Source organism: Maylandia zebra, linkage group LG13 (assembly GCF_041146795.1).
Source record: "Maylandia zebra isolate NMK-2024a linkage group LG13, Mzebra_GT3a, whole genome shotgun sequence".
Lineage (NCBI taxonomy): Eukaryota > Metazoa > Chordata > Actinopteri > Cichliformes > Cichlidae > Maylandia > Maylandia zebra.
This window is the reverse complement of record NC_135179.1, coordinates 13,975,520-13,994,272: the sequence shown is the minus strand read 5'-3', so window position 1 is coordinate 13,994,272 and position 18,753 is coordinate 13,975,520.

Sequence of the window (18,753 nt, the reverse complement as noted above, 5' to 3'; positions counted from 1 at the left end):
TTTTTATACATCCTGCTATGGTTTCTGTGCATACTTCACTGCTAAAGATATTTGTTATTGTGTTGTTGCACTTTTCACTTGTATCTCACAACTCATCAAGAGCATTGAATTAGTGTTTTCAATCAAATCAGCACAAGGTGGTGAAAACATTCCTTAAGAGATTTGGTCTACTGGGATTTTCTTGGACAACCATCTGTAGGCTTTACGGTGAACAGTCTGAAAAGGAGAAAATAAATCCAGTTTTGTTGGTGAAAATACCTTTTTGATGTCAGAGGAGAACAACAAGACTACTTTGAGCTGAGGCAACAGTAACTCAGTCAGCCGCTCGTTATAAATGAGGTATGCAGAAGAGCATCTGTGAACACACAACACACTGGCCCTTGATGTAGATGGGCAGCAGCGGAAGACTACACCGGGGGCCACTCCTATCACCTACCAACAGGAAATTGAGGCTACATTTCCCACTGACTCAACAAACTGCACAACAGAAGATTGGAAAAACACTACACTACAGTGGCCTCCACAGAGCTCAGTCCAGTAGAGCACCTTTGGAATAAATAGATAACAAAAACTGCAGCAACTATGGGATGCTATGATGTCAATAAGGAACTAATTATCTGAGGAATGTTTCCAGCACCTCCCTGCACCACTGAAGAAAAAGGGGGTCTAACCTTGCAATACCCAGGATAATGTAATAATGTAATAACATATACATATATATAAATGGCCTGCATTTGTATAGCGCTTTTCTAGTCACACTACATTCAGTCATTCACCCATTCACACACACATTCACACACTGGTGATGGCAAGCTACATTGTAGCCACAGCTGCCCTGGGGCGCACTGACAGAGGCGCACACACACACACACACACACACACACACACACACACACGTAACACCTGTTTTGATGAGTTGTGAGATTCAAATGAGAAGTGTGTCAACACAATAACAAATATCTTTAATGCTAAAGCAGAAACCACAACAGCATGCACAAAAAACACTGTGATAATGCTAACATGAGAACTGCATTAAGACTAGAGAGCATGACGTTTGCAATGTGAGAACTGCAAGCTACACAGCCAGCTCACTACACTTTTTTTTTTGGTTTCGATGGGATGCATATTCATGCCATTTCTCACTTTGTCTGATCTCCTGTTTGAATTGTAAAATACAGACTCACCCATGCATTGCTCCCTTTGTCGCTTTGTGGATTTACTCAGCTCCTACTGTTCCTGCCAAGTACTCGTTCATATACACACTGTCAGCCTCACCGTGAGTATCTTTCTTTCAGTTTGAAAAGCTGCCAACGCTTCAAGCAGCCAAAAGAACAAAACAAATTATGTGCAACACTTAGCAACATTTCACCTGTTTATTGTTCTGTCTCATCGTATCCGCATAAATATAAATACCCCCCATTTAATCCGCATGCCATCTTCATTTTTGCTTTATTTAAATCTTGTACAGAACAGTGGACACTGAATATATATTAGCTGACTATATCTGCGCAGAGTCACATTAAAGGAATTATACATTCAAGTGCATTATGACTGTTTTGAGAGAATTGTATCCATCATGTACCTCATTATGTCTATTTGTTTCAGTCTTTGTGTCAACTGGATTAGTGTTCCTCCAACTAACAGTTGTGATTTTCTTGGCAATCAGTTTTATTATACAGAGTACAGACCGCAACTATTTTGCTGAGGAAGAACTCCAAGTGCAAACACTATAGGATCCACAGGAATAACATTCAACATTTCTTCAATCTCTTCTTTTATATCCTTCCAATACCTCTGGAGCACTGTTCCACAAGACATGCATAAAGATCACCTATGAGTCGGCAGTTTTTCCAAAACAAGGGCGATGGAGAAGCTTTACAAAATGTTCAGATTTTTAAAAAAACACACATTTTGATCCTTCAATTAAATTCCTTCCATATATTGCTACTAATGGGTTTGTGATTATTCATACATGTGTCCTCAGAGTCCAAATTTAATTAAAGTTCCCACTATTTTTTTGTTGTTGTTGTTGAGAGTGTTTTCTGCAATCTTATTTACTAGCATCCTCTATATGTGCGAGAATATGGTTCTTAGCAGATATTTTCCAGTTCCAGTAATAAAACATTGTTCAATACCCACTGCTCTCTTCAGCCTTGGGATATAGTGCCTTAGTTGTAGGTAGCAAAAGAAAGTAATTTGGGGAAAGTGCAAATTGGTTTTGTAATTGAACAAATGATTTTATTCCCCTACTGTCAAAGAACTGGTTTATTATACTATTATGCTTCCTTTAGAGTGCCACTGTTTGAATCCAATTATCCCACAATGATGGTAGGAGATCTATACTACGAGCAGTAGGCATCACTCGTGATAAACATATCCTTTATTCCAAAGTTTTAATTCAAGAAGGGCAGGGCTGAAAGCTCCACACGAAATATGTAATAAATGTTTCTGGTTTGGCAAACATGTCCTGTCAGGAGACTTGTTTTTATGGAAGGTATGTGATGGGAACTGTTTTTACATAATTACATACAACATGGGAATAACTAATGGGTCTTATATGTCATAGAAATGGTTTCGTATCTGCTGTGATTTAGTAGTATTTAGTTATTGAAATTAAATGCCATGACAATGTAATAAGATTTTGAAAGAAGAGCCATGGTAAAGGGGATTACTTAAAGGCAAACTGTGATAATCTCATCCGGTCTTACTCAGTCGTGTAAAAAATGAAATATTCCTGTTTTCCCTCCAAAAATAATGATTTTGTTAAGTCATTTGAAACACAATAAATTCACCTTCAGCCCTCAGGCTTTCAAAAACATTTGAGCAGACTCAGACTCATTTCCCATTCCTGCTTTTCTCTGCAGATTAGGTGGCAAAACCTGACACGAATTCTTCCATAAAGTACTCAGAGGAGGTTTGCAGAGTGCTAAAGCCCCCACAGCAACATTTCACATATTAAGTGCTGATTGGATTGACAAGGCGAAAGTGAAGAAACTGGGAGGGAAGAGTGTATGGAAAAACTGCCCTTGCACCAGATTTAAATGCAAGACTTCCATCCCTACATCAATCTGAGGCACTTTTAAGAGTTTGGCCATGATGTCAATAAAAAATAATTTTCATTGTGCAGAGCATGACATGAAGAATACGAAAGCAAAGGGTTGATGTCTGAAAAGAGGTTTGAGTGCACTGCAGTTCCACAATACCAGCAAAACAGAACTCGGTGTGACAAAAGAGCAGCTACATCAATCAAAAAGAAACTAAATTCAATTCAATTTTATATTCTGTTTTATGCATTTAGCACCAATTCACAACAACAGATGACACAAAGTGCTTTAGAATTGCAAGGTTAAAGAGCCTAAAAGTAGTTGAGGGATGAGAGGAACGAGAAGGGGACCAAACATTCACTATAGGAGAGTGGACAAGAAGTGCTCAGTGTATCATGGGTTGTCCCCCTGCACCCTGAGCCTATAAGTAGCATAACTAACACAGGGTTCAGGGTCACCTGATTCATCCCTACTTATAAGCTCAAGGGAGGCTGATTACTTAAGATTTTGGGACCCAGTGAAGAGAAGCTTGCATGGGAGAAATATGATCTGTCTTTCTAATTGCTGTTAGTACTCTAATTGCAGCCTTTTTTGGATCAACTGAAAGCTTTTCAGGGAGTCTTGAGAATAGCCTGATAATAAAGAATTGCAATATTTCAGCATTAACATAATGCATGGTTGGATTAGCTGTGGCTCAGGTGGTAGAGCAGGTGTACCAGTCTGAAGGTTGGGGGATTGATCCCTGACTTTTGGGATGTCAGAGTATGCTTGGGCAAAGTACTGAAACCTCAGTTGGCTGCATTGTCACCGTCGGAGTTTGAATGTGAGTGTAAATGTCTTCATCTGAGTAGAAAAGTACTACCGGTATGTAAGTACCAGTTTATTTACCATTTTTACTTAATGTGCACATTGAAGGATATATCCTTGTCAGAAATGTTTTCTCACAGTTTTACTGGAGGTCAGGGCAATGCCATCGAGAGTACATCACATTTATAACATTTTTAGGACCAAGTACAATAACCTCAGTGTTGCTGGAATTAAGGAGAGGAAAATAGGACATGCCTGACAAGCAGCATTAATATTATAGACACTGTGGTTTGAATTGTAAGACATTTTATAATAGAAGCTTTTCTTTTCTTTTAACAAGATATAAACGTAAAGTTTATGAATTTTACTTTTCAAACTTTTCAAAGTTGCCAGAAAATAATGGTCCTTGTAAATATATATTCATCTTCATCTTTTCACATCGTTGTTGAGACCACATAAAATAATATGAGTTAGGAAAGTCACTACTAGAGGCCAGGCCGATTTGGTTCAAATGCAAAGCTGAATACCCTGCACGAGAACTGTGCTGTTACAGTTTTTCACAGTTCCTTTGGTGCTTTTCTCAGATCAGAATGAAAATTCTCAAAACCATTAGTGCAACCTCCGCAACATTTAGTCATTTGTGCACATCATAGTAGCAATTTCTCCTTCCTCTGAACAAATTGCAAATGCTCCTGGACATGTATCAGTTGCTTTCATACAATTCTCTGCCATTTTATAACATTATCATTTGCTTATGTCATGTCAGTCAAAATGAATTATACTGTTGGATGCTGAATAGTCGTTCCTAATCAAACTAATAGTCTTCATTTGATTGCTTGAGTCATTACATACAAAATTGTTGAATTAGTTATCAAATTCTGTCAAGCAAATTTTATACCTTTTGTTATTATTTTTTCCTGGAAATGTCTCCTAAACTGAACAATTTCTCTCAGGTGAACTTCAGCTTTCACTGACGAGGAGGTGTGTGAAGTATTAGTTGTAACCAATGACAAGCCACTTGCTCACAGTCACTCATAGATCAATCCCATGAACCCTCAACACAGAAATGGAAGGTCAGCATCGTGGAAGAGGGGTGAGGATGCGGTGGGGACAAAACAGGGGAAGAAGGAAAAGACGCCAAATACACAGGCAGATTCCTAATGAACTTAGGGGAACACTTGTTGGCCATGTTGTCAATCACGGCCTCACAATGGATGAGGCTGGTCGGAGGGTGCAACCAAATGTTGGAAGAACCACTGTGAATTCAATCATTCAAACATTTCGTAGGGAGAACAGGTATGTATAGTATTGGACAGTAATCCAACATCTCATAATATCTTATGTTTAGTGTACATCACTGTAATTTTTACTGTAATCTGCACCACAAAGGATTGAAAGACAACCTCGCAGAGGTGGAAGAGGGCCCCTTTTTACCCCGCAGCAAGAGGAAGCCATTTGTGCAATGGTGATTGCAAAGAATGCAATAAAGTTGAAAGATATCCAAAGTGCTGTCTTAGAGGATAACGGTGACAATAATGGATCTGCGTCAATTGCAACAATTGACAGAGCGCTCCAGAGGAAAGAAATGTGCATGAAACAATTGTACAAAGTGCCATTTGAACGGTACAGTGAAAGAGTGGAGGAGATCCATCACCAGTATGTACAGGTAAAACATGTCTTCTATGTATACTTTAATGTACAGCACTGTAAACTGTTTTACTTTGTGTAGTTTTATGTAGTAGACTAGCAATTCTGTATATATATTCACAGAACATACAGAACGCATTATGCTACACATCTCTCTCTCTCTCTCTCTCTCTCTCTCTCTAAAGCGTGTACTGGAGCTGGAAGCCAGGGAACCACTGCACACGTTCATATACGTTGATGAGGTGGGTTTCAATCTTGCCAAAGGCAGAAGGCGTGGAAGAAATGGCATTGGACAGAGAGACAATGGCATTCTCACCCATATTCCCCTTCTTGGTTCATACAATACACAACGGCTCCTGACGTTTTTAGACACTCTTTACAGGGACATAGTCCCTGAGAATGAGAGGGGTGGAGGCCAACTCAACAAGTATGTTGTTGTGTGGGACAATGTCCGTTTTCACCGCTCACATCTGGTCAGACATTGGTTTGCAGCACACGACACAATGCTGGTTGAATATCTCCCTCCCTACTTCCCGTTCCTTAATCCAATAGAGGATTTTTTTCTCTGCCTGGAGGTGGAAGCTTTATGACCGGCATTCACATGCGCAAATGGCCCTGCTAGCAGCCATGGATGCAGCATGTGACGACATCACAGCAGAGTCATGCAGTGATGTCGTCTCCAAGAGATACTTTCCTCACTGCATTGCAAGGGATGTAGATGAAAATATGTGGCAAGACAGACAGGAACGTCTGGATGTGCCAGAATGATTTACGTATATTCAGTTACAATATGTACTGTTATATTGTTCACATTTGTGCACAGCTCCACCAAAAGAGTGTTTCTTATGTTTATTCTAAATAAGTGGCTGTAGGGTATTTTTCTTTTACACAATGTTGTAGAATTACAAACAGCCTAAACAGTAAAAATATGAAACATACGTATTCAGTGTCTTGTACTCCCTTACTTGCCTAACTACAGGAATGTCCAACTTTACTGTAGATTTTACTGTAAATGGCTGTACAAAAAGTGTATAGTGCTGCCTTGAGCATTTTCAGGTAGTGTCGAGTTCTGACCTTTTTTTTGCATTGGGAAACACTGAGAGAATACTGTAAACTGTAATAATGAAAACATGACTGTTGCATCTTCAAAAAATAAAAATACAATAACTGAGCCTTACACCGGGGTATCGTTGCACTGGTTTACTGAACCTTACTTTCAGGGCATGTACAGAACATGAGCATCCATTTTCTACTGCCTCCTACAGGACACACTCTTCTTCCACTTCCTTACACATTAATGTAACACAGAACTAATACTGCCTCTCCTGGCATTACCATTGTAACAACACATTCATTCTGTTTCTTTCAGAAGATTAACAGGAACTTAGGATGTAGGTATCTATGAATAATAACTATTATGTATACTCATATATTTATATAACCACTTATTTCTTGCGATACCACATCTCCTCCCCCCTTAAGTCAACAACTCCCTTGACTTACAAAATAACTGTTTATCTAAAGAATGCTTAACAAACAATCAACATGTAATTAAGGTAACCATACAACCATACAACTGTACATAGGTTTCCATGTTTCTCTTTTTTTTTTTTTTTCTCTAACTAGGAAGGTACGTCCTTCCTGTGAGATCAGAGCGCATTGTTGCTCTATTTCTGGAAGATCTCACACTACCTAACAAAGTCCTTTAAAGTCTCTGGTGGACGTCTCTCTCTCTGGGAACGTCGCAACACGGGTGTCCCTGAGGAGTCTCCGGGAGCTGGAGTCTCCGGAGCATAAGGCAACTCCATTGCCGGAGGTTGTGGCGATGTGTCCAACTCTGATGGCAAGCAGCACTCAGGCACTGATTCTTTGTCAAGCAATGGCTCCACCTCCCTGTCTAGTGTACTGGGAACAGTGTCAGCCACTCTTGCTCTCACCTGATCCACATGCCGCTTCACAGTTTGACCTGATCCAATGGTAACAATGTAAGACACTGGACCCGATGCTCTCACAATGACTGCGGGAATCCACTTCGGGCCATAGGAGTAGTTTCTGATGAAGACCTTGTCTCCTGGTGTGAAACTTCTCAGTCTTTTCTTGGTGTCATGATTTTCTTTCTGTTTCGATTGTTTGTGCTGCACTTTTGTTTTCACATCAGGCATGAGCAAGTCCAAAACTGATCTGAGTCTCCGTGACATCATCAACTCTGCAGGTGATAAACCAGTAGTGGCATGCGGTGTGATGCGATAACTGAACAGAAATCGGGACAGTCTGGTTTGCAAGGTATCACCTTTGACTTTCTTCATCCCCTCCTTAAAGGTCTGGACCGCCCTCTCAGCCAGCCCATTTGAAGAAGGGTGGAAAGGTGCTGATCTTACATGGTCAATTCCATTCTGCTTCATGAATGACTCAAATTCAGCACTTGTGAAACATGTTCCGTTGTCTGAAACTAACATTTTAGGTAGTCCAAACACACTGAAACTCTGGCACAGTTTCTCTATAGTTACCTGTGATGTAGAGGATTTCACAGGGTAAATGTCCATCCACTTGGAATGAGCATCCACAATGATTAGAAACATCTCCCCGAGGAAAGGCCCTGCATAGTCCACATGGATTCTGGACCATGGTGACTCCGGCCACTCCCAAGGGTGTAATGGTGCAGTAGGTGGTGACTTGGAGTGTTTCTGACACTCCTCACATGCCTGCACTTCTCTTTCAATGTTCTCATCCATCCCTGGCCACCATACATACGACCTTGCCAAGCCTTTCATCTTCGACATGCCTGTATGAGTCTGGTGCAGGAGTTTCAATATTTTGTCTCGGCCTTTGGTGGGAATAATTACTCGGGCTCCCCAGAGCACGCAACCATCCCTCACACTCAGTTCCAGCTTTCTCTGTCGATACGGCTTTAAACAGGTGTCGTCTCAGTTGGCCAGCCTTTTAAGGTGTACTCGTGGACTTGCGACAACAAGACATCCTTAGCTGTCCATCGTTTGATCTGTGCAGTGTCCACTAATGTGTCATCCAGTACATCCATCATCAAAACCTGCTCAGCCATCTCTCGCTCAGGTGCTGAGTCTGGTACCGGCAACCGGCTGAGCGCATCCGCGTTTTCATGATGTTTTCCTGGCTTGTACCTGATGTTGTACTCGTAAGCACTCAATGTCACGGCCCATCTTTGTACTCTTGGTGAGCCCATCTGAGGTATAGGCTTCTTTTCATTGAACAGTGAGATTAGGGGTTTATGATCTGTGTAAATCGTGAAAACTCGGCCATACAAGTATTTGTGAAATTTCTTGATGCCAAATATCACAGCTAGACCTTCTTTGTCAAGCTGAGAATACTTTTTCTCAGCAGGAGAGAGTGTGCGTGACATGAACCCCAAAGGTCTCTCGCTTCCATCCTCCATCTTATGTGACAATACGGCGCCTACGCCATATGGGGATGCATCACATGAGAGAACCAACTCACGGTCAGCAGAATAATGAACTAACACCTCTGCTGAGTTCAACAGGTTCTTAGATTTCTGGAATGCTTCCTCTTGTCTCTTTTGCCATGTCCACCGTACCTCGTGTCTCAAAAGTTCATGTAAGGGTGCCAACCGGGTTGCCAGGTTTGGAAGGAATTTGTTTTAGTAATTTAGCAAACCTAAGTATGCTTTCAGTTCAGTGACATTTGTGGGGGTAGGTGCGTCCATGATTGCTTTAACTTTCTTTTCCACTGGGTGGAGCCCCTGGGCGTCCACTATGTGCCCCAAGTACTCCACTTTCTCTTGCATGAAGGCACACTTGCACCTCTTTAACCTCAACCCAGCTTCCTCCAACCGACCCCCTCATCCAGGTTCTGTAGATGGCTTACTTCATCCACTCCAGTCACTAAGATGTCATCTAAATACACTGCATGAGGTATCCCCTTCAAAAGACTTTCCATGGTCCTCTGGAATATTGCTGGAGCAGAGGCCACTCCAAAAGGCAATCTGTTATACGTGAACAGCCCCCGAGATGTGTTTACTGTCACGTACTTTTTCGATTCGTCATCCAAGAGGATTTGCTGGTAAGCGTGGCTCATGTCTAATTTTGAGAACTGCTTACCCCCGGACAGTGTGGCAAACAAGTCCTCCATTCTGGGTATGGGGTACTGCTCCAGTGAAGCCACGGTATTTACAGTAAGCTTGTAATCCCCACACAGTCTTATTGTCCCTGTGGGCTTCAGGAGTGGCACTACTGGTGCCGCCCATTCAGCATATTTCACTGGCGAGATGATGCCTTCTTTCAACAGTCGGTCTATTTCCTCGTCGACTTTTGCTCGCATAGCAAAGGGGACAGAACGCGGACGGAAGAAGCGTGGGGTGGCATCACTTTTCACATGAATAGCAGCTTTCATTCCTTTCAGGGTGCCCAACTCCTCTTTGAACACATTTTCATGTTTACTTAACACTTGCTGAAGTGTTTTCTCTGTTGTTTTGACTTGGTGCAGCTTTCTGTTGTTAGGACTGTTTTTCACTTCACCCCAGTCCAATTTAATTTCCTCGAGCCAAGCTCGACCTAGCAAGCTGGGGCCGTCGCCTTCGACCACCACCAGGGGCAGATGTTTTTTCTGCTGCTTGTATTTGACGCTGACTCGTGTTGCACCAATCACCTTAACAGGATCCCCTGTATAAGTTTCGAGCTTGATTTTGATGGGCTGCAGGCTGGGGGGCTTGCTGTCTTTCCCTGTTTCTCTGAATGTTGCTTCGTTCATGACTGTTAGGCAACATCCAGTGTCTATTTCAAAGTTCACCTTTTTTCCATCAATTTGCATATCCACAGTGTAGGGGTCTACTCTTCTTAAGTGTACCGCACTGCCACGCCCTAACTTGAACAGTTTTCTTTTGTGCCCTTGACTGCACTTGACACAGTTCAACATAAAAGAGTCATCTTCAGAGCTATCAGTTTTGTTGTTATCTGCTTTCTCGCCCACATTGTGAGTACTGTAGTGTGAACTCTGCTTTTTTTCTTTCTTTACATATGTCGATCCATACTTTTTCTGGTTCAGTTTAGTCTTGCTTTTACAAGCTCTAGCTATGTGTCCCATTTTACCACAAGCATGACATTTTTCTTGTTTGTACTTACAGTCTGCTGCTGTGTGCTTGGTTCCTTTGCAACGATAACACTCTTTATTTTCTGCTTTAAAGGTACGACTCTCCTGTTGTCCTCTAGCGAGACTGAAACATTTTGCTGACGCCCCTGAGGTCTGCAGATCCTGTGCATTTTTATTTGCAGTCTCCATGGCTACTGCAATTGACAGAGCCTTGTCAAAAGTGAGATCTATTTCTGACAAGAGACGTCTCTGAATTCGGTCATCCTTAATTCCGCAGACGATCCTATCTCTCAACATCTGTTGTAACGTGTTGCCATAGTTACAATCCTGTGCCAGGCGATGCAGCTCCGCTACATATTCCATGACGGTTTCATTCGGCTTGCGGGAGCGAGAGTCGAACTTATACCTTTGCACAATTTCACTGGGCTTCGGATCGAAGTGATTTTTCATCAGAAGCACCAGCTCTTGGAAGGTTTTGTCTTTGGGCTTGGCCGGGCTGAGAAGGTTTCGCATCAAGCTGTACGTCGCTGCTCCGACGACACTTATTAATATCGCTCTTTGTTTCTCTGCATCGTCGATCCCGTTAGCTGCGAAAAACTGCTCGAGTATTTCCGTGTACTCATCCCAAGTCTGATTCTTTGGATCGAACGCTACTAGCGTACCAATTGTAGCCATTTCCGCTTCGAGGTCACTGCCTTCTATTTCCAGCCGAAAACTTTTGCATTCTTTGAAAAGCTAGCCAAACCTGTAGCCGACTCCATCACTTTATTTTCTTCTCTTTTCTTTCAGTCCGATCGCCCAAACTCCTTCCCCCTAAACGTCCTCGTCGCCAAAAAGATGTTGCATCTTCAAAAAATAAAAATACAATAACTGAGCCTTACACCGGGGTATCGTTGCACTGGTTTACTGAACCTTACTTTCAGGTAGAGCTGGGCGATATGAGATTTTTTCATATCACGATATGTTTTTTTCATTTCAGGCGATAACGATATCTATCACGATATAAGCCAAATAACTATATTTGTAAGATTTAAATGTGCCGTTGCTCACAAGTAAAATGTGAAATAATCAGCAGCTTGTTTTTATTTAAATATTTATTTCCCATAATAAGTTCAACAGGGTAGATGTACTTAAGGAACATGAGACTTTTTCAGATAAATAAAGGCAAATATTGCAAACTACACAAAAGGCAGCCGCTAAAGCGTTTAAGTTTCAAAATAGAACAAACGAAACAGACTAAATTGTCAATTCCACTTAGAAACAAAATATTAATTCTAAAAATAAATCTTAGTTTGTTTTACAGAAGAACAGACAAAACTGACTAACCTTTGTCAATATCAAATAAACTGAGAACTAAAAGGAAATTCTCAATCTCTCCTTGTTGTATAGCTTAGCTTTTCAAACAGTTTTAACAGTTACTTTAGTCTGACAAAAGCCGAATGACGAATTAGCGCTTCCAGTCAGAGACTGGCTACGTCCACACGTACACGGGTATTTTTGAAAACGGAGATTTTCCGTTTTCGTTTTAAAAAATAATCCCGTCCACACATAAAGGCAGAAATGAAGGAAAACGCTGCTATGAACATGCCAAAGCAGCAGGTGGCGCTAGATTCCTAACCGTGCAGAAATGTTGGCCAATCAGAAGTCTAGAAGCCTCGGTGGGAAAAAGTAAACAAAGCTGGGGCATAGAAGCAGAACAGAGTCGTATGTGTGGAGGGACAGTAACTGTGTGTATATGTAAGCATTTAAACACTGCAGAGAGTAGAATTAACAGTAACAGTATTGTAGAAATTCATTTCACCGAAACAATATCGTGGCGCACAGTGTGACGCATGCACCAGTTTATTGTATTTCCAGACTTGCTTTCGGCACATTTACAGTGCACGCTACTCTGTTTTTGTCAGACTTGAAATAGCCGAAATACCTTCACACTACGGAACTTCTATGGCTCTTCCGTTCGACAATCTCTCCGGCATTGGAACCATCATCTGTTTTCTCTTCGGTCACGCTCGGTTGATTTTTCTAGTCGGCACACTCATTTCTTCCATTACGCGCTGGCTCCATTACCCGCTGGCTGTTTCCCAAACAAACACACGTGCGGCTTGGCACTTGTGCTGTACGTAACAAGTCACGCGACGTGACACTGCGGCTGTGATTGGTTCGGCTCTGCGCTGCTTAATTTGGATTGGCTGACCTTTTTTTTTTTTTTTAAGAGGACAAGAGCGGCGAGGTCTCTCGCGATAGCTTAATTTCTCTATCGAGTAAAAGTTATATCGCGATACATATCGTTATCGTTCTATCGCCCAGCTCTACTTTCAGGGCATGTACAGAACATGAGCATCCATTTTCTACTGCCTCCTACAGGACACACTCTTCTTCCACTTCCTTACACATTAATGTAACACAGAACTAATACTGCCTCTCCTGGCATTACCATTGTAACAACACATTCATTCTGTTTCTTTCAGAAGATTAACAGGAACTTAGGATGTAGGTATCTATGAATAATAACTATTATGTATACTCATATATTTATATAACCACTTATTTCTTGCGATACCACAATGACAAAGCCATTTGACTATCCTGTTCATAAAGATGGTGTCAGGACTTCTCATTTTGATGACATTAGCAGTTTCATTGACATGAATACTTGCTTTTGAGGACTGGATTATCGATTTTGAGCGAGTGACCTCCTTTTGCAGGTTATCCACTAGGTTTTGCAGTTTGCGCCAATTGTTTTGAGAAATACTCTAACTGCTGTGCAAATGTTAATAGTGATGTGAGGAAAGCACCAAAGCGACTGAGAAAAACGGGAACAACAAAATATATAAATGACGGTGTGATGTGAGACAAATCCAGTAGAGGGCAGCAGATCTCAATTTCCATAGCGACTCTCACCATCGGCCTATTGATCAGCACTGAAGTTAAATGCATTATAACTGGACTGAGAACCAAAGTGAGACTATATAATTGAATTATTTTTGCGCCTTATTGATGACATGCTCAATAACAGACTGTCTGGCTGACCTCCTGAGGCTGGAGGTAACTTAACCTTCAGGAAGAAACAGTTTGGCAAAAATAGTGTAATGTTTTCTCATCTGCTGAGATCAAGAAGTTTTCAAGAAAAATATTATTTCTACCCCTTACTGTGAGTATGAGTGTGTATGAGGGGAAACAGAGAGAGAGAAAGTGGAAATAACATACAGTTTGGTGAAGAATGAATCAGGCATGACTTTCTCCCATGCCTGAAGGAATGAATCATAATAATTTATACAGACTGAGAAGCCTGTGGGGAAGCAGTTACACAATAGGGAGATCAATTGAGTTGCGCGCTGAGCAGCAGCTTGTCTCTGGGGGTTCACACAACCGCGAACAGCTCCCAGGGGTGGACAAACACAGGAGAGAGCTGTGAAGACGCAAACAGATAAAGGGTCACACAATGGGGAAAAATAGCAGCAATGCCTGCTAAATCTTTATCTCCATACTGTTAGCAGAATTTAGAGTTTGCTTAAAGTCTATAATTCTTTTCCAGAAAACAGTCGGTAATGATGTCTCTTATTAACAATGGCAATAAATAGCAGTGGAAGTCTTTTATTACAGTAAATGTACCAAAACCATAATTTAGAAGAACTGGATATAAATTAAAGTCCTGAATTCATGTTTTAGTTACTATAGATTACAAAATACATCAATAAAACCAAAAGTACACATTCTCACTATTCAGAATCACACATTTGGAACTGTATCTGTTTATGATGTGTTAGTTTGTTCTAAATTACTCAAATCTAAGACTAGAGTCAACACTGACATTAAATTTGAAGATATATTTGTTTGCCATTGTTTGTGTGTACTTCTTTTTTTAAATCTTTTTCAAAGCTCCATGAGTTTAAAGCTAATCTTGTAGATTTTACTGTTCTCCGTGTAGCACTACAGTTATTTTCAGTTTTCTTATCCATGTTATTGTTTGCATTCTCGAAATTACTCTGATTATTCCTGTGTATAAAATATCCCAGAGTATCTACATTACTGTGCAAAAGTCGTGACACAGCCTTCATTTCAATTTTTTATTTTGCAAGGAAAATTGGAACGAAAAATGTGGGGATTTACTGAAACATCTGCAAGCATATATGAACAAACAGAATATGAGGCCAAAACTCGTTTTTTACAATTCTAACGTGAAAGTTAAAACTTTGACCTCCTTTGTTCTTCAATGCAGCCTGAAATCTCTTAGACAAGCTTTCTTGTAAATTCTTTAGGAAGTCTACAGGAACAGTCCTTAAAGGGACAATCAAAGCTTTTTTTTGGATGCTGGCTAACTTCTGTTTCATTCTCTGTCAAGATGATCTCACACTGCTTCAGTAGTGTGGTGGTCCAGGCTCTGGGGAGACCAATCCATGACTCATACTGTGCATGCTCTTCTGCCCATATATGCTCCAACTGCATCCGCATGTTTGGGATCATTGACGTGCTAAAAAATGAAGCAACTACCAACAGATGTTTTCCACATGGTATTGCATCGTGAAATAAAATGTGACAGTATTTTTCTGTGTTCATGATTCCATCAATTGTGACAAGATCCCCAGCACCACTGGCTGAAATGCGCCAAACCACGATCACACTGACTGTTGCACCTCTCTCGTGACCTCCCGTGACCCTTCAATGGCTTAACCCTAACATTATGTCATATTAATAACAAGAATCTGCAGATTAACCTGTCACTGAAGCTTCAAGATAAATGATGTGGTCTAAATATGCACAATGTTTGCTTTCAAAAAATAGATAACCACAGAGAACCATCTCAAGATGGTCCTTAACACCACTTGAGTGCATGTAATTAGGGTATAGGTGTCATTTTAAATGTTTCTACAGCAAATGTTATAATGTAAATATGAATTATTGGCAGTGATGTCTGGAAAAAATCCCAAAAGAATATTTACTTTGATTTGTAAAGCACAGTTTATGTATAAACACGTGCTTTTCATATTTAATGTGTATTCAAATGGAAGGCAGGCAGATCAATTCAAATATCATTATTTGATATTTGATAATGATAATGATTGATCTCATATGATATGCTGATCTCCCCCATACAAGCAGTCTTTATAGGTTAGTCTATTTAAGTATTGGTAATGCTGGCCCTGTGTTTACCTGGTATCAGATCAAAACTAAATTTGCACAATACTAATAAAAATGTTCTACTAATTTTCATTAAGAAATAAGTGATATATTAATATAAAGGTTGGTATTTTCCAACTACCAAGGTATTAGAAATGAAACTAGGCTCAGTATCCAGAATCAAAATTTCAGCTAACTTGTAAAGAACACTTTCAGTGTCTTATGAGACCAGCTCGTGGCCTCAGTAAAGCTCATCTGTTTAACCTGCACAAAGACAGGAGAAAAATATAACTTAAAAAAAAACTATAAAAATCAGATAAGATATTAAAAAAGAGGAAAAACACAACACTTCAGGATTAAAAATTTGTTTTAAATGTGTTTTAAATGTATTTTAAATGTTTTGTAGTCTCTTGTGTCCTTGCATAAATATCACCTATAAGAACATCTCTTCCTACACTACAGTGTAAACAGACCTATGGTTTTCAGAAATGTTGTTAAACATTACACAACTAAAATATAAAAGCAGGCACACAATGGAGTTTCACAAGAGACTGCTCTACCAAGTATATAACCTCTGTCTCCACAATGTCTGCAGTCTCCACCCACCCTGTGTGTGCAAAGTTATGACATTCTCAATCCACCCTCTTTTAATCAAGCTCTTAACCCTGCACACACTCACCCACACCTTTAATGTATGTCATTATGTTGTAATCAGTGCTCTAATGGTTATATTTATGGTTTTCAATTCATATCCTGCTTCGTGAGGTCTCACCTGTCGATGGACGCACCATCGTTGTGCAGCTATTTTTGGATAGAGTAACTGCACGCAGAGACACTGTCATCAGAAAGCTTTTTGTTTTTCTTTTGGTCGGTTGGTTATATAGTTATTTGTCAAAGAAAGAAGCTGATTCTGGGTGATACACAATGATTAACCACACTCTTTTTATACTCCAGCTGCTGGCCTATTGCAACACTCTTACATGTGCCTGGAAGAGAACTGTTTGGTAAATGTCATGGTCTTATTTTGACATGAAAAATGATTTCGCACACACAGCCTTTGGGTTTCAAGGAGCCTGGGTAGATAAGGCTACTGGTGGACTTTTGACACAGGCAGGGATGATGCGAATTAGGAGTACTTCATAATATTGTGTTCTTCTTTGCACAAAGGTGTGGAGAAACTCTCTGCAAGTTGCATGTATTCTTTTTCCAGAAGGGTGGAGGAGTGTGTGAAAGGGGATCTAACACTTATCTGCCATATTTCCTTGTGGTTGCTCCTTCATGAATCACTACTCACTTCGTGAGTTAGGTTTCTACATAACTAGTTTGTTTAGTTAGTTAGTTAGTTAGTTAGATAGATAGATAGATAGATAGATAGATAGATAGATAGATAGATAGATAGATAGATAGATAGATAGATAGATAGATAGATAGATAGATAGATAGATAGATAGATAGATAGATAGATAGATAGATAGATAGATAGATAGATAGATAGATAGATAGATAGATAGATAGATAGATAGAATTCAGACCAACTCTTTTCTCATGGAAACAATGGCTCCCAGCTGTATGTCTCCGAGCTGAGGGAGCCTCTTTTCTCCCACTCAGGTCACAGCTAAACAACAGGACAGGGTCAGGACCATACAGATTAACTGTTACCATTATAATGTTTGTAGTACTCAAGGGTGGAATCATGACCAGCAGTTATGAATACCAGTTTTCATAGAAAATAGTTTAAATGACACACAGCTGCCAAAGAAGAAAGAAGGGAGAAGGGGGGGTTGAGAGGTAGGGGATGTGTGATTCTATGTGTGTGTGTGCCTGAGCCATGTGTTCAGTGACTGTGTGTAGGTGTTTGGGGATATTTTGGCAGCAGCAGGGGGATTCAGGCATGATAGAGGCCTTCATCGTGTAATAGGATAATGTTTTATCTCATCGGAAGACAGGGGGAGGAAAGAGGGGTAATGAGAAGCAGTGGAAGGGGTTGATTATTTTCATACAGCAGATGTCATGGTTGTCCTCCTACGAATCTTTATAACCTGCCTGATGCATCCATCGCTCACGTGCACAAACACACACATTAAGAATATGTGCACGGGGTAGTCAGACAAGTTAGGACAGGTTCTAGGAACATCTTTTCATTATGTAACATCTATTCAAACAGAATTATGTGCTTATCCTTTAGATACAAGAGTCTGCATGTTTGTGAGTGTACTTGCTGCCAGTTAGAGAGTTCTTCCCATAGCTTTCTTCCTTTTTAATGGAAACCAGTAAAAATAGCTTGTTTAACTGCCTTTTTAAATCACTTAGTTGAATATCAACTACCAGTGTATATCAATATAACATCTTACTGGTTGAATGACCTCAGTGGTATACTGGACTCTGCCTCCCACTGCAAATACACCTCCAGGTCAGAGCTAAATATAAGCTAAACTTAAAAGTATGAGGTTGGTGTGATGGGAATTTATTCGTTTCTGACCTCTTCGTCTATTCACTGGATGAACGTTTTCCTAACATTTCTGGTCACACTGGACTCCCACACTAGCTGTCAAACCAACACAAGATTACTCACAGATTTTAGTCAGTTTGTGACATGTAATATGTCAGTGCTCCATCTATCCATCCATGTTTTGCCACTTATCCAATTCAGGGTCGGGGAGGCTGGAACAGCTGCCATGGGGTGAGAAGCAGGAAACACCCTGGACAGTCTGCCAGTCTGCCGCAGGGCTAACACAAAGAGACATATAATCATTTGCACTATCATTTACACCTATGGGCAATTTAGATTTACCAGTTAATCTAACACCACCCCACCTAACATCTTACAAAAAGACAAATATGGAAAATATTTTAGTTATGAAAGAAATAATGTGTAATCTTAATTTTGATCATAATTACTGAACATGTGTGGTTTCAGTAAGGTTACCAAACCGCTTTTTATACGGGCTTAAGTATTCTATGTCATAGATAAATGAATGAACAACTGATAATTAGTCTGAAAATGACTTCATTGGAGTATCAGTACAGTTTCATCTGCATACATGTTCAGCAGCAGGCA